The 21,620-nt window shown below is 41.0% G+C and overlaps 1 non-coding gene across 1 annotated transcript; it reads left to right on the top strand.

Annotated features, from left to right (window-relative positions):
- The first annotated feature begins 2,470 nt into the window (after positions 1–2,470).
- Positions 2,471–2,578, top strand: LOC120069914. The gene has a single exon (XR_005479721.1). It is a non-coding gene; the product is annotated as a small nucleolar RNA R71 (small nucleolar RNA).
- Positions 2,579–21,620: the final 19,042 nt, after the last annotated feature.

Raw genomic sequence — 21,620 nt, 5'->3', positions numbered from 1 at the left:
GCTGCCCTCACCTTCAAAATATTTCTAAGACCTAGGGATCACAAGCTTAACCTTCAAAAGAACTTTACTCAATTCCGGGACATTGCATGATTTATTTCAAAAAGAAAACTTTTCCACCAGGGTGTCAAATGATTTTTTATCCTTGCATATTTGTTGGCATTATTATTTTTTCTAACCTTGCACTGATCCAAGTGCCTTGCCTTCGTTTTGGTTTACACCCACGTGTGTCATGCAAACATCCAACTACGAGCAATGCATTCTTTCTCAGACTAAACTCATACCTACTTGACAGTGAAGTTGCAGTCATTTTATTTATGCGTTGATCCTGGTGACTTACTTTCGTTTTAGCTTGCCCCCACGTGTGTCATGCGGACATCCAACTACGGGTAAGTACCCTTCACAACTTCACTCTTATCAACATGGGTTTCCCATTTCATTGACAGTGGAGTTGTTATTCTCAAAATTTTCCTCTTTTTTTTTAAAAAAAATAGCAACGTCGTAAATAAATACATCACCCTCAAATTTAAAATGTGGCAATGTCCTCATTGCCAAAAGATTGAAAGAAGTCATGTGATGTTCTTAGAAAGCTTCGTAAAGAAAGTTTGAAAGAAAGCTAGCAGACCCCTAACTTCTAGAAATATTTCATGAGCTAACTATCTTAAAATTAAGTTGACTCTAGTATATACGAAAGGAATAGAAATATGTTTTTCATCATTGAAATCATAATTGGAAAGAGACAGCATGCGGTAACTTAATAAATTTATCCATGTCAAATGATTGCGGTAATCAAATAGGATGCGGTGATAAAATTTTTAAAACTAAAATGCGATGCGATAGTGCAAAATTTGAAAAAAAGTGAAGGAAGAATACAACCCCCAAATTTGCATTGTCGCCCACATTGTGTATTAATGCATCCCTCTTTACAGCGATCTATCTTCTTTGGGTTGCGATGACGGAATAAAATAAGTTGCTTCTTCGTGTAACGCCTCTGCAATCCTGCGCCTCGATCGTTGCAAGAAAAACAGAGAGGGGGTCAAATAAGATTAAACAAAACAAACTTTTTTTTTTTAGAATAAAAAAGTAGATTTGTGATAATAAATAATAACAAGATGATAAAAGTTCATGAAGTATTGATGCAAGAAAAGGGATATTCAAAAGGATTGCATCCCTGATGAGGTTGAGTTATGTAGTAACTCAGGGAATGTTTATTCCAAGCTAGACTTTTCACATCCACGGTGGCTTTTCCCTCTTTTCTTTACCCTCTGGGATCTTGACTGCCTTAATCCGGAGCTTTTCCCCATGAATGTTCATTACAATCTCCCATTGCGCACATCAATTTGAGTGTGACCGGTCGAAAAGAATGGTCATCCCAATATGACAGGCGCATCTTCATCCGCTTTATAATCTAAAATGAGGAAGTCTACCGGCAAGATGAATTTATCAATTGAGATTGTAGCATTTTGCGTTGCTACCACTATTTCGATATTTTCTTCATCATTTTGTTTTTCTTTCAATCTTTGCGAAGCTGGTGGTAGCTAGACTTCTTCTGTCTCATGTTCTGGAGGTTTGAGAAAGGACGCAACTTCAAGGTTCATTTTCTCGACCTCTTTCGAACTATAGGTCAACAGGTCCTCGGTTGTCACCGCATTCAAGCTGGTTGTGATGGGTTCCTCCCTTACTTCCACAGTCATTTTGTCGCCCATTGTTCCTTCTTGATACCCCCAGCATTGCGAGGAAGCTATGTTGAGCTTGGCAGCGCTCCTTGCGGTCTATTTTTCAGCTCGCCCGTAATTTGTCCCAACTGAATTTCGAGATTTTGAATGGGCGTTGCTTGAGTCTGAAGCACTGATTCGTTTTTCTCGATGTACTACTTCAACAAGCTCTCTAAAGACGAAGATTGCGGTGTTTGTTAGCTACTAGCTTGATCATGCGTTGGACCATTGTTTTGCGGGAACAATCCGGATGGCCCTCCTTTTTGCGCCACTGGTTGGAAGCTCTGTTTTTTATTTTTCCACGCAAAATTTGGGTGGTTTCTCCACCCGGGGGTATATGTATCGGAATAGTGATTAGTCTTTATGAAGCATACTGACTGCAGGTTTGCTGGGCATTCTTCCATCGAGTGAGCATCTCCACAGATGACACATCTTGCAGTCATTTGAGCAATGGTGTTGACCTGCCCTTTCTTCGCTCTCGTGCTGTTAATTGCGATGCCTTGTATCAAACTCATCGTCGCAGTCATTTGATTTTGAAGAGATGCATGGCCCCATCGTTTATGTCGTCACTGTCTTTAATTCTTAATCTCTGATCGCTTTCCCGCCAATCCTCGTAATTTTTGGAAATGCGATCAAGTATTCTCTTTGCCTCCTCATATGTTTTCTCAAGCAGACCACCAGCTGCTGCCACATTGGCAGCGGTCTGCAAAGAGGGATTTAGTCCTTGATAAAAGATCTCCATCTGCAAGAAGTCTAGTAAGCCATTATGTGGACAATCTCTTACCAACCGCTTAAACCTCACCCAAGCATCGCTAAGCGATTCATCAATATTTTTGTTCAAAATTTGTTATTAATTTCCTTCTCCTGGCATTCTCGGTAGGTGGGAAGTATTTTTTCATAAACTTCTCGACGACTTGCTCCCACGAGGTTATCTCTCCCAGTTCGAGAGAATACACCCATTTTCTTGCTTGATCGCACAAGGAAAATGGGAACAGAGTTAGTCAAACTTCTTTGGTAGAGATATTTGGGAACACAAAAGTGTTGCAGATTTCTATGAAGCTACGGAGGTGGGCATGCGGGTCTTCGCTACGCCTCCCTTCAAACTGCCCAGTAGGCTGGAACATCTGCAACATTACTGGCTTCATTTTAAACCTCGATCCGTTTAACGCTGGCCTCATGATTGTTGGAGAGAAATCATAGAGGTTGGGCGACGCATAGTCCCGAATGGGTCTATTGCGGTCATTCGCCAGAAGGATGGGGTTGGCCATTATATTGTTTGTGTCCATGGCCCTTTCTGCCAGTTCTTCCGCCATTCTTGAGGTTTTGTCTTGCTATTCGTGGTTGTCTTTTAATCGTCGTTGAAATGTTCTTTCAATCTCTAGGTCATAATTCGCTAGAGATTGAGCTGCAAAGAAATTAGAAAAATCACCGTTAGCACACTGCTTTCCCGAAGTCCTCGGAACCGGTGCCAAAAACTTGATGCGTTATTTTAGTAGGTGGAATTATGGATGAAATGCGATGATGAAAATGCGTTGAGCACTCAAGTTTTCTTAGTGGAATCCAAGTGTAAACCCCACTGAGTTTTCTAGTAAGTCCAGGGTCGAACTCAGGGACTTGGAAAACAATATGCGGTGGTGGTAATTTCTCTGAAGACTTTGCGACAACCGATAACTCAAATAATTGTTTGGTTTTGTTGATTGTTATAATGAAAAATAAACAAATGCAGCAGATTTGAGAAAAGTTTGATTGTGTGATAGATGCACTGAGTATGCAGATGAACAGGTTGAGAAGGTCTTTAGCTAGCGTTACTTGGGAATGCATCAGACTATGCGATCATGCTACACCCATGCACAACGAGTCATTTCCCAATGCAAATGCGGTGCTCCTAAATATAGGACGCATGTGTTGAATGAAAAAGTGTCCATAGAGCTTATTCCTAAGTCTCTACTCTTTTCCTATGCGATGATGCAAGATGCAAAAAGGCAAGGTGACCGCACACAATCATATTCTATCTCTAGGATGCATACGATGTGTTAATAGCAAACAGTGCTTATTCCTAAGCTCTTATCTCTTGATTATACATTCTAATCTGACTCTTCCGAGCCTAGATTCTGACCTGACTTTCCCAAACCTAGATCATGTCCTTCGACTACCCTCCCGAGTATCTCTAATGGACAAATGAAGCATACATAATACAAGATAATCGCATAGAATGAAGATCCCCAGTTGTGCTAGCTAAATGTTTTTCAACCCATTCAATAGATTTAGCTACTCATGCGTGATAAACAGAGAGTGAACAGATATAGAGAAGTAAATTCTATTTCCATAAATGAGTTTGAATACACAATAACAATGGAAGTTAAAGGTAAAGAGCCTTATAGCAATCTCTTGCTGTCCAAGGCTTTACACTGGCAACTCTGTTCAGTTCAAAAGATATTCATGCTTCTGCAGGAGCTGGCCCTCTCTCTGATTTTGAACCTTCCAACACTCTCCCAAGCTTATCGGAACGATCTGTCGGCACAACCTCCTTCCCTCGCGTCCACCTTAAAATAAAAGAAAATCTAAGAACAAGGCTAAACTATGAACAGATCTTGTGAACTCGTAAGCAGCTGAACCCCTTTTCTGAAGGATGCCTTTGGTATTTATAGAGCTTCGGGGTGAAGGGCGGCTTCTCTCTTATGATTGCAGAGATGGGATGGATTTAATTCCCTGACTGATGTGCCAAATATTTGTCACCAAAAAGCTAAATGTACTTGTTATCGTTAGTGGCTGTCAACTTAATTCGGATTTGACCGTCATCAACTTTCTGTCCCATCATGATTAATTATGCCTTTCACTTAGATGCGCCCACCAAGTTGCGCCAACTCTATGTGGCAATCCTTCTTGAGCAAATGTTTGCAAACACAATCACCAAAAAGCCTTGCGGTAATGCTGCTCTCAACCAATGATTTTTTATGATCGCTATTTCTGCCTTGTGTCAACGCATATTCTGCATAAAAATACAAAAACCAACTGTTTCTATGCAATGAACACATGCGACCGCAATGTTATAGACTTAATGCTTTTGGACGCAATCTAACATATTTTATCAACATAAACCCTCATTGTTTAATAACTTAGCAATGCAATAACGTGCATTTCTACTTGTTATCAATACACTTTGCGCCCGTCCTGCAAAGATGCATTATGTTGATGGATGTGTTGCGCGAGTATATACATTGTGCCCATCCTCTGCAAATACGCACTATGTTGACGGATGTGCAGTGTTGGTAGAAATACCTTGCGCCCGTCCTCCAAAGTTGTGTTGCGTTGACGGATGTGTTGCGCTAATATATACATTGCGCCCGTCCTCTGCAAATATGCACTATGTTGACGGATGTGCAGTGTTGGTAGAAATACCTTGCGCCCGTCCTCCAAAGTTGTGTTGCGTTGACGGATGTGTTATACTAATGTATACATTGCACCCGTCCTCCACAAATATGCATTTGCGATAACGAATGTATTGCGTTAACAACTAAACATTGCACCTGTCAACCCCGTACTATATTTTTCCTACAAAATTGAGTAACAAGCATGTTAAGTAAAATTATGAAAGGAGATAAAGAAATTAGGAAGATGGAGGAAGAAAATTCTAAGTGTTAGAAATACTTAGATGTGTGAGTTTTACATAATATAACAAGTGGAAATTTGGCTAAGTATGGAAGCAAAGTGTACGCATGCATTGATGGAGAAGTGTGGACGCATAAGGTTGCATATGTAGCAACCAAGGTTTGGTAGAGGCTAAGTGTTGAAGGAAAGGATAAGCTATGTGTTGGTACCAAGGGTGAACGTATAAGTGAAAGCTATGATGCGATGGTAAGCAGTCGAAGGCATGCGACCAAAGGAAATGTGTTGGTAGTTTGCGTTGATGCGAGGGCATGCAGTGCAAGGGCATGCGATGACGCAGTGCAAGGGCATGCGATGATGCGGTGCAAGGCATGCATCGATGGATGGCATGCAACAAGGAAAGCATGCGCCGTTGGAAACGGCAGTGCTATGCGATGATATGCCGTAATGGATGCGATGGACGCAATGGACGCGGCAGTGCTACACTATACGTTGGTTAGGTACTATGTGTTGGTGTTGGCGCTATGCGGCAACGCTATGCATTGGTGGTATGCGGCAGTGGTGCTAGACGATGAGCTAGACGATGGAGTATATGATACATGTTGAAGTCATGCTACGAAACGAGGAAGGCTTAATGCATGGTTGATATGATAAGAGTTATGCGTGGTCTAGGACATGTGTTGGCTTAGAAGTATGTGACCAAAGGAGGGACGCAAAAGCCTCTAAGTGAGCTATGCGTTAGTTAGACTGGGCGATACGTCGAGGAGGTATGCAGCCAGGTGGTTGCAAGTGTTGGCTTGGGAGCTGACCCTTGCGTTGATACCGATGAGGGAAAGATCATCTTGGAGATTGATCAGCTAAGCCAGTTGTCATACTCAAGTTTGACATTATCCTCTAAGGATGAGGTGGCAGCCTGATGTTAAAAGGAGAGCATGCAGCTGTTAGTTTGAAAGAGAAGCTCGACTTCAAGTAGAGGTTTAGAGAAATTCGCTTAAGAAAATGAAGTAATTCTAGAGCCATTCAAACCCTGAGTATGTCTAGTTACTCAGGTTGATATTCCGGAGGGAGATTCTAGCGGAATCGAGCTAGAGTATGAAGAATCTGGCTGGAGGTAGAATTCTTGGGTAAGCTGAGCCAGTCTTGATAATTTAAGGATTCCGGCACAACCATGAAGAATTCTGAGTTGAAATTTTAAGTTAAGCTTGTTAAGACAATTTAGAGAATTTTTTTAGAAGGAAATTTCTTGAGAAAAGGCCTGGAAAATTAGTTATTAAAATTGAAAGTTAAATATGGAATCTTGAGCAAGCAGGCAGCTGCTTGGGTTGAACAAGCAAGCAGCTTTAAGGGCTTGACGATGATGATGAGCGCATGCATTGGAGGTTGAATTGGTGCAAGGATGCACTGAGAAGCATTAGACCATACAACACATATTGAATCCATAAGTGCAAGGTTGCGTTGGATGATGGGCACAACCGGACGAACGCATGGGGCATGCATTGATGTGCCACAAGATGGGCGCATAAGCTAGACGATAGGCGCAACCGGACAAGCGCATTGGGCATGCATTGATGTGCCACAAGACGGGCACATAAGCTGGACGATGGGCACAACCGGACGAACGCATGGGGCATGCGTTGATGTGCCACAAGACGGGTGCATGAGCTGAGCGATGGGTTGCAAAGGTTGCTATGCGATGGGCAGTAGGCATGAGCTGAAGGCTTGGATGCATAGGAAGCTTGAACGCCTAACATAATGCACGGACACAAGGCATGGACGCATGGTATTAACGTGGCTGCCTAGTCAAGTAAGGACCTAAGGATTTGGCTAGGTGTTCAACGCACAGTAAGCATACATAAAAAGGATTGCCAAAGATTGTGAGTGAATCTAAATGCTTTAAATGTTTTAAATAAATTGCTAATGCTTATGAATGTTTAACAATGCATGTTTACTAAAAGCTATTTATGACAACTATTCTCAAAATAGTTACCAAGCAACACATCTCACATTAATGCTATACTTATGCTATGATTTTCAATGACCATGAGGATGCGTCAGTATAGAATCTTTTGGGCAACTAAGTCGTTAAGAGATAAGAATATGCAAGTTGAGTATGAGTAGCTTAGTACTGAAGTACACGAAGAAGGTACTGAAGGTCAGCCTTAGAATGTGAATAGCTCAGTACTGAAGTACATGGAGAATGTACTGAAGCTTTGTCTTAGAATTTGAATAGCTCGATACTGAAGTACACGGAGAAGGTATCTGAGCAGTAGTACCTAAGGTATGACGTTACTTAAACTAGAATTACATAAATGAAAGAAAAGTTGTCATTGGTAGTGCCGAGTTCACTCCACATTAGCTACGGATTGACATTGAGGAATTGTGTAAAGATTCTCTTTTAATTAAGGATGCAAGTTATGATTGTAGGAAGTGGACAAAAAGGGTTCCTTCCTAGTTAAGTAGTAACGCAGTAAAGGATGATAAAGAATGAGCAAGAGGGACACTCTAGACTGATAGACAATGGCATAGTCTAACAAAGTAAGAAAAATGTTATGTGATGTTGATGATGACATGAATAATAGTTACCAAGTTTATGTTTTCAGTTAAAACTTTCAATTTTAATATGAAATTTATGTATGAACGCTATGCTTTAATGTTAGTCACTCACTAGGCTTCTAGCTCATGTTTTCAAATGTTTTCCTTTCAGGTAGCGGTCAGTTCCCAAAAGAGTTCGTTGTTGCTGCTCTGCCACTTAAAGAGTCAGGTTGAAGGAAGCTTAATTGAAGACCTGTATTAGTTAGTACACATGTGTCTGTCAAGTTACTGGTATTTTAGTCGGGGCTCACTAAATTGTAATATTCATGTATGAACAATACTGCAAAACCCTGTAATGTAAATGTGTTAAGTTCTGAGTTAATTGTTCAGTGTATTGATGAAATGTATGTATTCAGGGTTTGAACGAAATTGAACAGGCTAGATAGGCAGTAAGTACCAGCAAAAGGGTTGATAACTGCTGCAGTCACCACTCCATCCAGGTTAAGAGGGTAATTTGGGGCGGGGTGTAACAGCGCCCGTCATATAAAAATAAAAAAATGATAAAATAGTCACGAAGAGGGTAATCGAACGATTTCTTTAGCTCCCGACCGAATAATTACATAGCAGACGAAAGGACGTCCTTTCCTGCTATGTCATAATGGGAGGGGCACGGTAGGATTTTTGGATTACCAAAGCCTGCCGGAGCACGGATTGCGTTGGGCCCATCAAGGCCCAACCTATAAATCGCCCCTCCTCAGCCCGTTGGAGTTTACTTTCATTCTCTTCGCGAAAACCCTAAGNCCCAACCTATAAATCGCCCCTCCTCAGCCCGTTGGAGTTTACTTTCATTCTCTTCGCGAAAACCCTAAGAAAATCTCTCTGCATACCTTGATCGTCGTCCACCCTTTCTTCCGAGAAAAGAAAAATTTCCAACTTCTTTCCCTTAACCGAACTCATGGCCGAACACTCATCCCATTCCTCTTCCAAACCATCATCCCCTTCCCACGCCCCTGTTACCACGTGGGAGGCGGCTTTCCTTGCCGCTAGCCGCCGCCTCACCGCCCAGCCTAAGACAACCCCTAGAATCGCCGGGAAACCCAGGCGAAAACCCTCTAAAACCGCAACTTCGTCCACCCACCGTGAGGGGCCGAGCACGGAGTGTGCCTCTACCGAGGTGGCGCTTCCAATACCCTCAACCGAAAGTGAGTTGAAAAGAAAAGACGACAAGGAGGTGTTCGGGAGTATCCTGAGCCATTTAGAGAAGGATGGGGGGTTGCCGGAGGCTGGATTAGTAAACCAGCCCTTGTCGTCAGAGGAGAAGTTAGCTTCATTGAATAGTAAAAGGTACACGATTGTTGCTAAACAATCACTTAGCTCTGGGAGCATTGGTAAACAAATGAGTAAAGTATTTACTCTTTCGTGTAGACGATCACTTGGGTTTTGGTACACAATCAGTGGAGACGCGAACTTCGACCGAATGGTTCAAGACCCAGTTCGCCTGTTTGAACCGAAGACTCTTTGTTTTTGTAATACTTAGCTTTAGTTTTGAGGATTTGAGGCAATTTTTCTCGGTTCATAAACTTTTGATTAATATACATAAGATGTATGTGGTTTATATTGCATAGTGTATGACATATAGATTTAAAACCTAGCTTAGGTTGTGCAATTATTCATGCTTTATGTATTATAAGTGTTATAATATTGCTTGATGAAATTACAAGAAAGTATGTGCATGCATCATGAAATATAAGAGTTATATGTATACATTCAGTAAGCATATTCATTCATCATCTTTATATTATAAGCGTTATGTTATAAGGGTAAATGGAAGCATGTTTTGCTTGGTTTGTTGTTGTTTTGTATAAGTGTAATATAAAAAGTAGCAATGAATGAACAATGTATGAAGCATGACACTTAGGCTGTTTATAAGCGTTATGAATGCCTTTCATGTGTTTGATTTGCATTGTGGTTGATTTTGGTTGTTTCTATTATAAGCGTTATAATACAAATTAGAACTAAAATCAATAAGAAGAGTTGCATAGGGACTTAGGTAAACTCATGTTTTAAAAGGGTTTTGAAATTGGATTGAGATAGACCTAAGTTTAAAGGTTCTGATGGGAGTAGCAACCTAGTTTAATATTTTTAAATCGGTTAAATATGATTAAATTGATTGGCATAAAAGATTAAAATTGCATTATATCTATCTATAAGGGACCTTTTTTCTAAGGCAGGTTCTGTCTAGGCTAGGGTACTTAAGCTAATGGAAACGAAACACCCCTACCTAAGAACCTACCTGGAAAGGTGAATTAGATAGATTTTTTGCAAGCATGTGACAGTTGGTCAAAGACTCTATCAAAAAGTTTAATCGATGATGATCAAAAGTTGTTTCCACTATCTAAGGTAAAAGTTACTCTTGGGAAAACCTAAAAAGTCACTTAGTTAAAATTCTTAGCCATGTTTTTTCTAAGTAAACTAAACCCTAGGTTATAAAATACTAAGTGGGAGGAAGATATGTATTTGATATGTCAATGATTCCACTCACGTTTCTCCTTGAATGTTCACGCCGTGAGATTCATGCTTGGCCTCGTGGTTCCCTTGGAGCATTCCCCTTTGGATGGTGTTTGCATGAGTCAATATCAAGGTGGACGAAGAAAGTGTTTATAGTAAGAAGGTGAAAGGTGTGTGTCAAAATGTCCTACAATCTCTGTCATTGGTTTGCACCGTGAGATCATTATGTACTCCATCTTGGCTCCCTGGGAGCGTCCCCCTTTCGAAGGGTTTTATACAGTTGGTTAATATCAAGGTGAAATCTAGAAATAGATAGACTCGCTTTAGTTTTTGCCCCAATCGGATTTTTTCCCTTTGGATTGGCGGCTTGGGGTGGAACTCTAGGGCCTAAAATGGCGGGTCTCACTTACGGGACATGGTCATTACACGTGAGATCATGGACTTGTTGCAAGGTTTGTTTGAATGTGAGTTTTTCGAGCACAAAGGGATGGATGACAAAACCAATAGTGTCAGTTCCCAAGTTAAACTCAAGGAAGATAAAGCAATTGTTGCTGACTCTATTGAATTTCATAAACGAGAAGTGTTCTCTGACATTGAAGTTGGAGCTTATTTAGGTTCTGATACTGATCCCACTACTCTCCAAAGAGAAGGATGTCTAAAGACAGTAAATATGATTTATTGGTCTTAGAGACATGTTTTATAGAGAATGATGATTCTGCCTGGATCCTTGATTCGGGTGCTACTAATCACGTTAGTTTCTCTTACCAAGGATTCAGTTCATGTCAAAGGTTGCCACAGGAAGAGATGACTCTTCGAGTCGGTAATGGTGAGGTTGTTTCAACTATTGTTGTAGGTAGGCTAAAGTTATTTTCGGACAAGAAACGTTATTTGTTACTAGATAATGTTTTCGTAGTTCCTTATATTAAGAGGAACTTAATCTCGGTTTATTGTCTCATTGAACAAGGTTATACCATCTCCTTTTCTGAGAGTAAAGTGTTTATTTTCAAGAATGAAATGGATATTGGTTTTGGTTTAATGGAAAGTAACTTCTATGTACTAAGGCCATTAGTCATAAAAGCCTTGTTTAACACTGAAATGTTCAGCACAGCAACAATAGCTAAAAGACCAGAGCATTTTCCTAAGGAAAACGCCGGCATCTAAGGTTAGGTCACATCAACCTCAGTAGGATGGAGCAGTTGGTGAAATATGGACTTTAAAGAGTTTAGAAGAAAACTCCTTGCTGGTGTGTGAATCATGCCTCGAAGGCAAGATGACCAAACAACCTTTTACTAGAAAAAGTTACAGAGTCAAGGAAGCCTTGGAGCTCATACATTCTGACATCTGTAGCCTGATGAGTGTTAGAGCTCGAGGTGGGTATGAATATTTCATCTCTTTCATAGATGATTATTCAAGGTTCATCTCTACCTAATGCAACGTAAGTCTGAAGCCCTTGACATGTTCAAGGAGTATAAGGCTGAAGTTGAAAACTTGTTAGGTAAGTAGATAAAAACACTACGATCTATTCATCGTGGAGAGTATATGGACCTCCAATTCCAGAACTATATGATAGAACATGGAATTACATCCCAACTCTCGGCCCACGGTACACCTCAGTAGAATGGTATATTAGAAAGGAGAAACTGAAGCTTGTTGGATATGGTTCTGTCTATGATGAGTTATGCTCATCTTCTAGACTCGTTTTGGGGTTTTGCAGTAGAGACTGTTTGTTACATTCTGAACAATGTTCCCTCCAAAAGTGTTACTAAAATACCTTTGGAGCTGTGGAGAAGCCGTAAAGGTAGTTTTATGTCACTTAAGGATTTGGGGGTGTCCAACCCACATGTTGTGACTAACCCAAAGAAGTTGGAACTGCGTTTGAAAGTTTGCCTCTTTGTAGGCTACCCTAGGGAAACGAGGGGTGGATACTTCTATGATCCGAGTGAGAACAAAGTGTTTTTTTCTAAAAATGCTATCTTCTTGGAAGAAGACAACATTTGGGATCATAAACCACGAAGTAAGCTTGTTTTACATGAGATTTCTAGTGAGACTAAGACTACTGAGTGTTCAACAAGAGTTGTTGAACAGGTCAATAGATCAACAAGAGTTGTTAATGTCGGAACATCTAGTCAACTAGCTCAAGAGTTGAGACTACCTCGATGTAGTGGGAGGATTATGAATCTGTCGGATCTCCATATGGGTATACTGAAGCCCAGAACACCATTTCTAATGATGGGGTCGAGGATCCATTGTCTTTTAAGAAAGCAATAGAGGATGTTGACAAAGATGTGCGGATTAAAGCCATGAACAAGGAGATGGAGTCTATGTATTTCAATTAAGTCTGGAAGTTTGTGGATCAGCCTGATGGGATAAGACCTATAGGGTGTAAGTGGATCTACAAGCAAAAGTGAGGTGTAGATGGAAAGGTGCAAACCTTTAAAACTATACTTGTGGCAAAGGGTTATACCCAAGTTGAGTGAGTGGACTATGAGGGAACTTTCTCACTTGTTGTCATACTTCTATCAGGATACTCCTATCCATAGCTACATTTTATGATTATGAGATATGGAAAATGGACATCAAGACTAACTTTCTTAATGGTAATCTTGAGGAGATCATCTACATGGCTCAACCAGAGGGTTTCGTAGTTCCAGATCAAGAGCAAAAAGTTTGCAAGCTTAATAGGTTCATTTATGGGCTGAAACAAGTGTCTAAATCGTGGAACATTAGATTTGACAGTGTAGTCAAATCGTTTGCCTTTGATAAGAACGAATTCGTAGGTCGTGGAACAAGAGAGAAAGAAGGGACCCTACCAAGACTTTGGGTTCCACTAAAGCTTCTGGGCTTGGGCACCCCCCAAATAGATTGAATCTTGATGAGTCGAAATTGCATTTTTTGGCATCCAAAAGATGAATGGGATTGTGGCACTTTACTCGCCGCCTATGCGGAAGGATGCCGGGTGGAAGCTTTCTCTCGTGCTATGGCATGCTTTTGAGCGCATTCATTGCTTTGAGGGAGGTTATGCCTATCATGACGATTACAATGACTAACTTGAGTGAAGTTCAAGCTTGGATTCGTGTTTGCCTAGTTCTTGGGCCGTACCACATTAATCGTCAGCCACAGGAGATTGTCCTACCTAGCTCTCCTTCAGAAGGCACATCGAGACTAGATTGATGCCTCAAATCAAGCTTTTGTTGCGACATGTTATGTTTTCTCCCCCATTGCTAGTGATGAACTGAGTTGTAGACATGAAAGCATAAGAACTCAACAAGATCCCCCTCGAATGAAAAAAAAGGTTATGATAAACGGGGAAAATTTGAAATCGAGCGCCTTCTACAGCCGAATAGGCCATGAACTAGATCAGAACCATTCTCAACAAGTCCATAATGGCAAAAATTGGGATACATTCTGGGAAAATCAAACATCCATCAAAGAGAAGCAAATGAAAGGACTTCATCAAAATTCTCGTAGAATCTCAGATGAATGGGGTCTTTGCTCTGCCAAATAAGGCAGATGAGTATACCATTGAAGATTTTGATGGTGGTGAGCCTTGTGTTTACAAGAAGATCATCAACAGCTCAGTAGTTTTCCTGGTACTGTATGTGGATGATATCCTATTCATTTGGGAATGATGTAGGGTTTCTGACTGACATTAAAAAGTGGCTAGCTGCCCAGTTCCAAAGGAAAGATTTGGGTGAGGCACAGTATGTTTTAAGGATCCAGATAATTCGGGATCGTAAGAAGAAGAGGTTAGCCTTGTCTCAGGTATCCTACATCGATCATTGATCAAGTACAGAATGCAGGATGAGGGGTTTGTTACCCTTCAGGTATGGAATCGTTTTGTCTAAGGATCAATGTCCTAAGACACCTCAAGAGGTTGAAGAAATGAGACAGATTCCCTATGCTTCAGCTATTGGAATCTTAATGTATGCAATGTTGTGTACCAGACCTAACATTTGCTGTGCAGTAGGGATGTTCAGTCGTTATCAATCCAATCCAGGATTTGATCACTGGACTACGGTCAAGACGATCTTCAAGTATCTTCGGAGAACGAGGAACTACATGCTTGTGTATGGAGATAAGAATCTAATCCTTACAGGATACACAGACTCTGACTTTCAGACCGATAGAAATTCTCGTAAATCGAAATCAAGGTCAGTGTTCAAACCTGTCTCTTATACACATCTAGATGTGTATAAGAGACAGGCGATCGCATGTGTCCATCGCATTAAAACAGCCAACTTGTGTATTTTTGTGCAGAATATGTGTTGATGCAAGGTGAAAAATACGATCCAAAGAAATCAACGATCGAGCGCATTAAGAGATTTTGTTAACGCAAAGCTATACGATCAAATTGTGCTTGCGAATATCTTCTCGAGAAGGTTGCCACTCAAAGCCGGCGCATCTTGGTGGGCGCATCTGGGTGAAAAGCATAATAAATCACTATGGGACAGAAAGCTGATGACGGTCGATTCCAAATAAAGTTGACAAGCTATTAACGATCTACTGTAGCAAGTACCTCAACTTTTCGGTGAAATATTCGGCGCATCAGACAGAGAATTAATGCCATCCCATCAGTGCAATCATAAGAGAGAAGAATCATTTCACCCCGAAGCTCTATAAATACTAGAGGCCACCTTTAGTGAAGGAGTTCGACAGTTTGATAATTTTCTCCATAGCTAGAAGAAACCTTGTTCATATTTTTTTTTTTACTTAGAAGGTGGAGCGAGAGAAGGGAAGAGACACCACAAGATCGCCCTGGTCAGCTCGAGAGAGAACCTAGGAGGCGTGGAAAAATGGAAAGATGGCTGACTCTTGCGAGAGCAAGATTATCTTTTGAGTAGAGTAGAGAATAACAGTGTAAAAGCCTTGGGAAGCAAGAGATTGCTACCAGGCTCTTTATTCTTATTCCGCATTGTCATTCTGTATTTCGATTCTATATCTATAAAATGGAACTTGCTTATCTACATCTGTTCACTCTCTTAAAAGCACGCATGAGTAGCTAAATCTATCGAATGGGTTGATAAATAAAGTACGGTAATAAACAAATCAATAAACAATTAAATATATAAAGTGAGGACTGGTTGTGAAGATGTGCAAAGGTATCTGATGAATGCGGTGGCAAGTCTTGTGAAATGTGTCAGAAAGAGAATGGGTTGAGGGAAAGGACATCACAAGTTCGCCAATCTTGTTGAGGATGCAACTAAGATTCCGTTTTCCGTTGGCTTACACCTTTCAGTGATCGGCCGCGTTCCCATATTTCTATGGTGAAACAGGGATGAACGTGGTGAATGCAAGGTTGTTTCCATCTCTAGAAATATTTCTCACTTTAGTTAATGCATTCTTCCAACCTTCTTTCGAGAGGCGGAATAATATCTTCACTTATGCTTTCACAGTTGAAGATGTCGTTGAGCATGCTTTAGCTAAACTCAGCAGATTTCTTCAACAAAAATTAACTCACTCGCTTAATCCTTCCCCTTTACCCTGGGGGATTAGTTACACATGGTGAAGGAAATGGATTATGAATGCATAGTGAAGAACAGAAAGATGATGATGAATACGATAATGATATTGAAATCAAGATAAACGTTTGTTACAGATAATGAATGAAAGATTAGAGATGAATACAGTAGATGAATAGAAAGTTAGAACAAAATACGGAAAGCGTGTCAATGTCTTGACACAGATCCTGATCGAAGACAATTTTCTTGTCGGCGTGTGGTAGGAATGTAATGGAGAACTTCCCTCTCAGGCTTGTTTTCCAGGTAGAAGTGATCTTTACACAGAGCTTCTTCTTCAGGAATGGGAATCAATTGCTTGCTCCAGAGACTTCCCTTTTGGTCTTGTCTCATCTTTCTCCCGGATTTTCTCTAAGTTGTCTCTTCAGACCAACCTCCTTTCTTTGAATTTGATGTAGCTATTTCTAGACCTCGACACCTTCTACATCAGTGGTCTCGCTCTAAAAAGCTGATTTTTCTTTCCATGGCTTGGTAGAAATGTGTGCTCTACTCCACATGTAATTTTTCAGAATCGTACAACAGAAAAGCTGTACAATTTCAGAAGTCCTTGTGAATGCGACGCTCTTTACATCTACGATCGATCACCGCATGCAGTGTAATTGCTTTGATCTTTTTATCGATTGCCGCATGTGGTGCAGATGCGTTGATCGTTTGCGTCCATGATCGATCGTCGCATGTGCTACAATTGCGTTGTTTTTTTTCGTTCTTGATCAATTGTCGTATGCGGGGATAATTGATAACAGGCAGAAATGCACGTTATCATAGTGCTAAGTTCTTAAACAATGTTGGATTGCGTTGACAAAATATGTTAAATTGTGTCTCTTAAGCATAAATTCTATAATATTGCAGTCGCATGCGTCTAACGCATTAGAGCAGTTGATCTTGTGCAGAATATGCGTTAACGTAATACAAAGATTGCGATCATAGGAACACATTGGTCGAGTGCAACTTCACCGCAAGGCTTTGTGTTGATCGTGCTCGCAAACATTCGCCCAAGAAGAATCACCGCAACTTGGTCAGTGCAACATGGTGGGCACATCCGGGTGAAAGTATAATTAAGCGCGATGGGACAAAAAGCTGACGGCAGTCGGATCCAAATTAAGTTGACAACCGATAACGGTCACAAAGTACATTTAGCTTTATCGGTGACAATTATCCGACGCATCAGTCAGGAATTAAAGTTGTCCCATCTGTATAATTGGGAGAGAGAGAAGCTGCCTTTCACTATGGAAATTCTATAAATACCAAGTGCATTCTTCAGAGAAGGGGTTAAGTAGTCAATTACTTCATCACTTTACAAGTTCATGCCTCTGTCCATAGTTTTATTTCATTTTAAGGCAGACGCGAGGAAGAAGTGTGTCGGTAGATCATTCCAGTAAGCTTGGAAAAGCACTGAAAGCTCCAAGACAGAGAAAGGGTCGATGCCTGCAGAAGCGGGAACATTTGTAGATCAGAATAGAGATTCAGTGTAAAAAGCCTCGGTCAGCAAGGAATTGCTACCAGGCTCTCTACCTTTACTTTCCATTATCATTTTGTACTCAACTCAGTTATAAGAATGGAATGTCTTTCTCTATATCTGTTCACTCTCTGTTATCTATGCATGAGTAGCTAAATTAGTTGAAAGGGTTGAGAAGTAGTTAGCTAGCATAACGAGGAAATCTTCATCTTTGTGATTATCTTGTTTATGTATGCTTCATTCGTCTATTAGGGATACTCGGGAGGGTAGTCTAAAGGCAGGATCTAGACTTGGAAAGGTCAGCTCAGAATCTAGGTTTGAAAGAACCAGATTAGAACGCATAAGCGGGACATAGGCGCTTAGGAATGAGCACTATTTGTTATTAACGCATCGCATGCATCTTAGCAATAAGGTATGGTTATATGCAGTTACCTTGCTTGCATGCATTTTGCATCAATGCATAGGACAAGAGTAGAGACTTAGGGATAAGCTCTATGGACATTTCGCATTCAACACATGCGTCCTAGACTTAGGAACATCGCATTTATATTAGGAAATGACTTGCTGTGCATGGTTGTAACATGATCGCAAGGTTTGACGCATTCCTGTGTAACGCTAGCTAAAAGACCTTCTCAACCCGTTCATCGCATACTCATTGCATCTATCAACACAACTATCTTTCTCAAATCTGCCGCCTTTATTTACTTCTTTTTCATCAACGCAACAACACACCCAAAACTTATTTATTTACTTGGTTACCACAAAGTTTTCATAAATATTATCAACGTAACTATTTTCACAAGTCCCTGTGTTCGACCTTGGACTTACCAGAAAACTCAGAGGAATTTACACTTGAATTCCGCTGGGGAAACTTTAGTGCACAACGCAATCCATCAACACATATCATCCATATCTTCATTCAATAAAATAATGCATCAATAATGCGTTGTTCTTTCTTTGTACTCGAGCAGTTGTCGCATGCAGTGACCTGTTTCCTGCAAAACAAAGACTTGGACATTCCATTTTTCCATCGCAATGGGGTTAGCGGGTGTGCTTACGACACTTTACAACTTTTGCGTTTCTAAGCAAATTTCTATACGGTCGACGCAACTTTTACCTTCTTTTTGCCGCATAATCTAAATAAAATGGTATAAATAACTTGTATTTCTACAAGTTATCACACCCCCGAATTTAGATATATACTTGTCCTCAAGCATATCCTCGACTAAGACAATTCAGCTCAAATCCTATCCTAACTTTGCATCGATCGGCTACTCCGAATGCTCCACCTCTACATAATTTCTCAAAACTACAAATTCCTTCTATCCTTTGACATTTCTTCAACATGCTCTACTTTATTCTTATCTAGGACAAACCTCTGCCCCAAATTCTCTTCTTGTTTTGAAAAGAATGTTTTACCTATTCTTGTAAAAACAACAAAATGCACCTTTTATGTAGTGGCCTGGTTTGCATCATCCTATAGAGAACGATGAGCATGGTTACACCCTTCGTTTTGGCTTGCTCCCACGAGCATCCAACTTCGGTTGTGTACCAAGCTTCAACTTCAACTTTTGATCCTTAGCCAAGTTTTAACTTTTACTAGTCAGTGGAGTTGTCTCTTTTATTCTTATTTTCCTTTTTTGTATTGCGTCGATCTTGGTAACCTACCTTCGTTTTGGCTTGCTCTCACGTGTGTCATGCTAACATCCAACTATGAGCAGGTTCCTTTCACGACTTAACTCTTATCAGGTTGGGATTTTCCCTTGCACTGATAGCGAGTTTTTTTTTCTTTTTGATGACGAACGCATTTGCCTAATATGATCGCATCTACTCAGACCTTCCCCACCCCCAAATTTAAAGAGTCACAAGGTCCTCATTGCATTGTTTTGGACATAAAAGACAAAAAACTTAGTCAAAATTTTGAAAAGAAGGTTTGAGCAGAGTCTTGTAATAAAGAAGGTAAAGTATAGCTATTGCGATGAATTGTCTAAGTGTTAGGCAGAAAATGCAATGTATAAAGAAATTTTGCTAAGGTTACACATACTGCTCGTCATGGCAGTGCAAATAAACAACGCAAAAGAAAAGCAAAGAATTACTGCAATAAATTGACAAAGGATGATAAAAATAAAGAGGCCAATGCATAAGGAAAGAATAATCACTCACTTGTATAAAAATTGTCTAAGTACACAAAAAATTATAATGATCGCAACATAAAATTGTGAGCATGTACAGAAGAATACAAGGTATAGCTATCTATAAAAAAAAATTAATGGCCGCAAAAAGAATTCAAAATTGTGACGAAGAAGGTGGTACACCCCCAAATTTAATTTTGCGGCGGGGCCTCTTGGTGAGGAGGGTGTTGTGGAGGAGCTGTTTGCGGTGCTTCTTGAAATTGCAGAGGCTGCTGCAGATGTTGAGGCACCATGGGACCATGTAAATATGCAGTCAAGAAATTGAAGTACTCATGGTTGCGTTCGGCCGTCTGTCTTTGATTTAGGCGAATGGTAAAAATGTTGTATTGAATATTGATCATCGCCTATCATAGCTCTGCGTTACTCTCTCGCAACTCCGTTAATGAATGGTGAAAGAAGGATAGTTCTTGAGATAAGAAGCCCTGCATATCTTCTAAGGCAGCAACAAGGGATGCGGTGGAGGGTTGTGCCGTCGATGTTTCACCAGCACCGATTTGGGGTTAAGCGAAAAGGCATGTTCCCAAACCGTGTGGGTCATCAACATGTGGCGATGTTTCCGGTGAAAAGTGGGGTGGAGATGGATGGCAGGTGGAAGTTGCTAGAGATACGAGGTTGGAGTCGGGGGCAAAGAGAAGATTGGTGAATTGTTCGAGAAGAGGGGATAGGTGTTCATTTGTAGGGCTTGGTGAATGAATGACTAAGGGTAAAGAGTCCAAGGGTAATTTGGTTTGCTTTTGCAGTGAACTTCCTTGGATGATTTCCTTCCCTTTGTCATTGCAGTGCTACTTCCTGGGTCTTGGTGGTTGCAGCGCATTTAAATCAATGAGGGGTCATTTCGGTGGAAGTTCGGGGCAATGCGGTGAATCCTTGAGAAGCTTTCTCAGGATTTTGGTGTTGATGACGCCGTGCACTTCTAGCATGGGTTCTTCATCAATGCCCGCGTCCACAGATAGGCATAGGCTCGAAATAGTCCATGGGAAGAAGTACTGGCCTCTCGTTCAGCCAACAAAACCTCGAATTTGCTTTGTAAGAAGCTGGCCCACATCGATCGGAATGTCGCACGCTATGCAATATGCGGCCATAACTCAATCTCTTGAAATGGTTTTGTCATGCGATGTTGGGATGAGACGCCTCTTCACTAAATAGACCCACAGGCGCGCTTCTAGTAGGAGCCGGTTGAAGGTGAGGGTTCTTATGCCGGTTAGGGACACCGTCCACTTGGTGCACAGTTGCGTTAATACTCTCAGCGCATCCTCTATATACTCTTCTTCAGGATCATCAATCAGTTTGTTACCTGGTGTGAAATTCTTCAACTGGTAGAGTTGATTGATGTCCTCTGCGCTGAACTGCACTACCCTCCCTTCGATGATTACCGCATCTTCGGTGTCGTGGAGCTGGCCATGGTAGAAGGCCCTCACTACGGATGGAATTACAATGGATGGAGATTGGCATAAAGCTTCCCACCCATGTTCCACCACAATACTGATGATTAGATCCAGTAGTGGTGCTGACGCAGGAAAGAAGCCCATTTCCATCCACAGATCATCATTTTCCTTTTTTGTTGTTGGGTGCCTCATGGCCGATGGAAGCTCGCTACTTTCCACTTTTGCTTTCTCCTTTTCTTGAGCGAACGTAAGGTGGGATTTTTGTCTTTGGGTGCATTCATGCGCCTTACGTTGCTCTTCTTTTTCCTTTTCCCACTCTTCCACTTCTTTTCTTTTTCGCTCTCTGATGCGCTGAATATTTGCTTTGCGGCACATCTTCTTTTCCTCGTTTTCCTCTCTCCTTCTTCTTTCTTCTTCTCTCATTTCTTTTTCATATTTGCTCTGAGGCGAGCGCAATGTGCTGCTCATCCCTCGAGCCTCCCTTCTCTCCTCTTCTTCTGCCCTTGCATTGTCACGGCAAATCTTCTCATTTGAAAGCTTTCTAGCCAAATCACCTGATGCGATGATTTGGTGCGCCCGTGACATTTTCACTTCCTTCTCCTCTCTAATGTCTTTTTCTTTCTTCCTTCTCTTTTTTATGTGTTGAAAAAAAATTTGGGTCACTTGTTGGACCCCATTCTCCTTGTGAACGTCGCATTAGAGGGAGATGTCAG

This window comes from Benincasa hispida, unplaced genomic scaffold, assembly GCF_009727055.1.
Source record: "Benincasa hispida cultivar B227 unplaced genomic scaffold, ASM972705v1 Contig674, whole genome shotgun sequence".
In the NCBI taxonomy this organism is placed as follows: Eukaryota; Viridiplantae; Streptophyta; class Magnoliopsida; order Cucurbitales; family Cucurbitaceae; genus Benincasa; species Benincasa hispida.
Note: the sequence above shows the minus strand (reverse complement) of the source record. Positions and strands in the feature narration are given on the sequence as shown.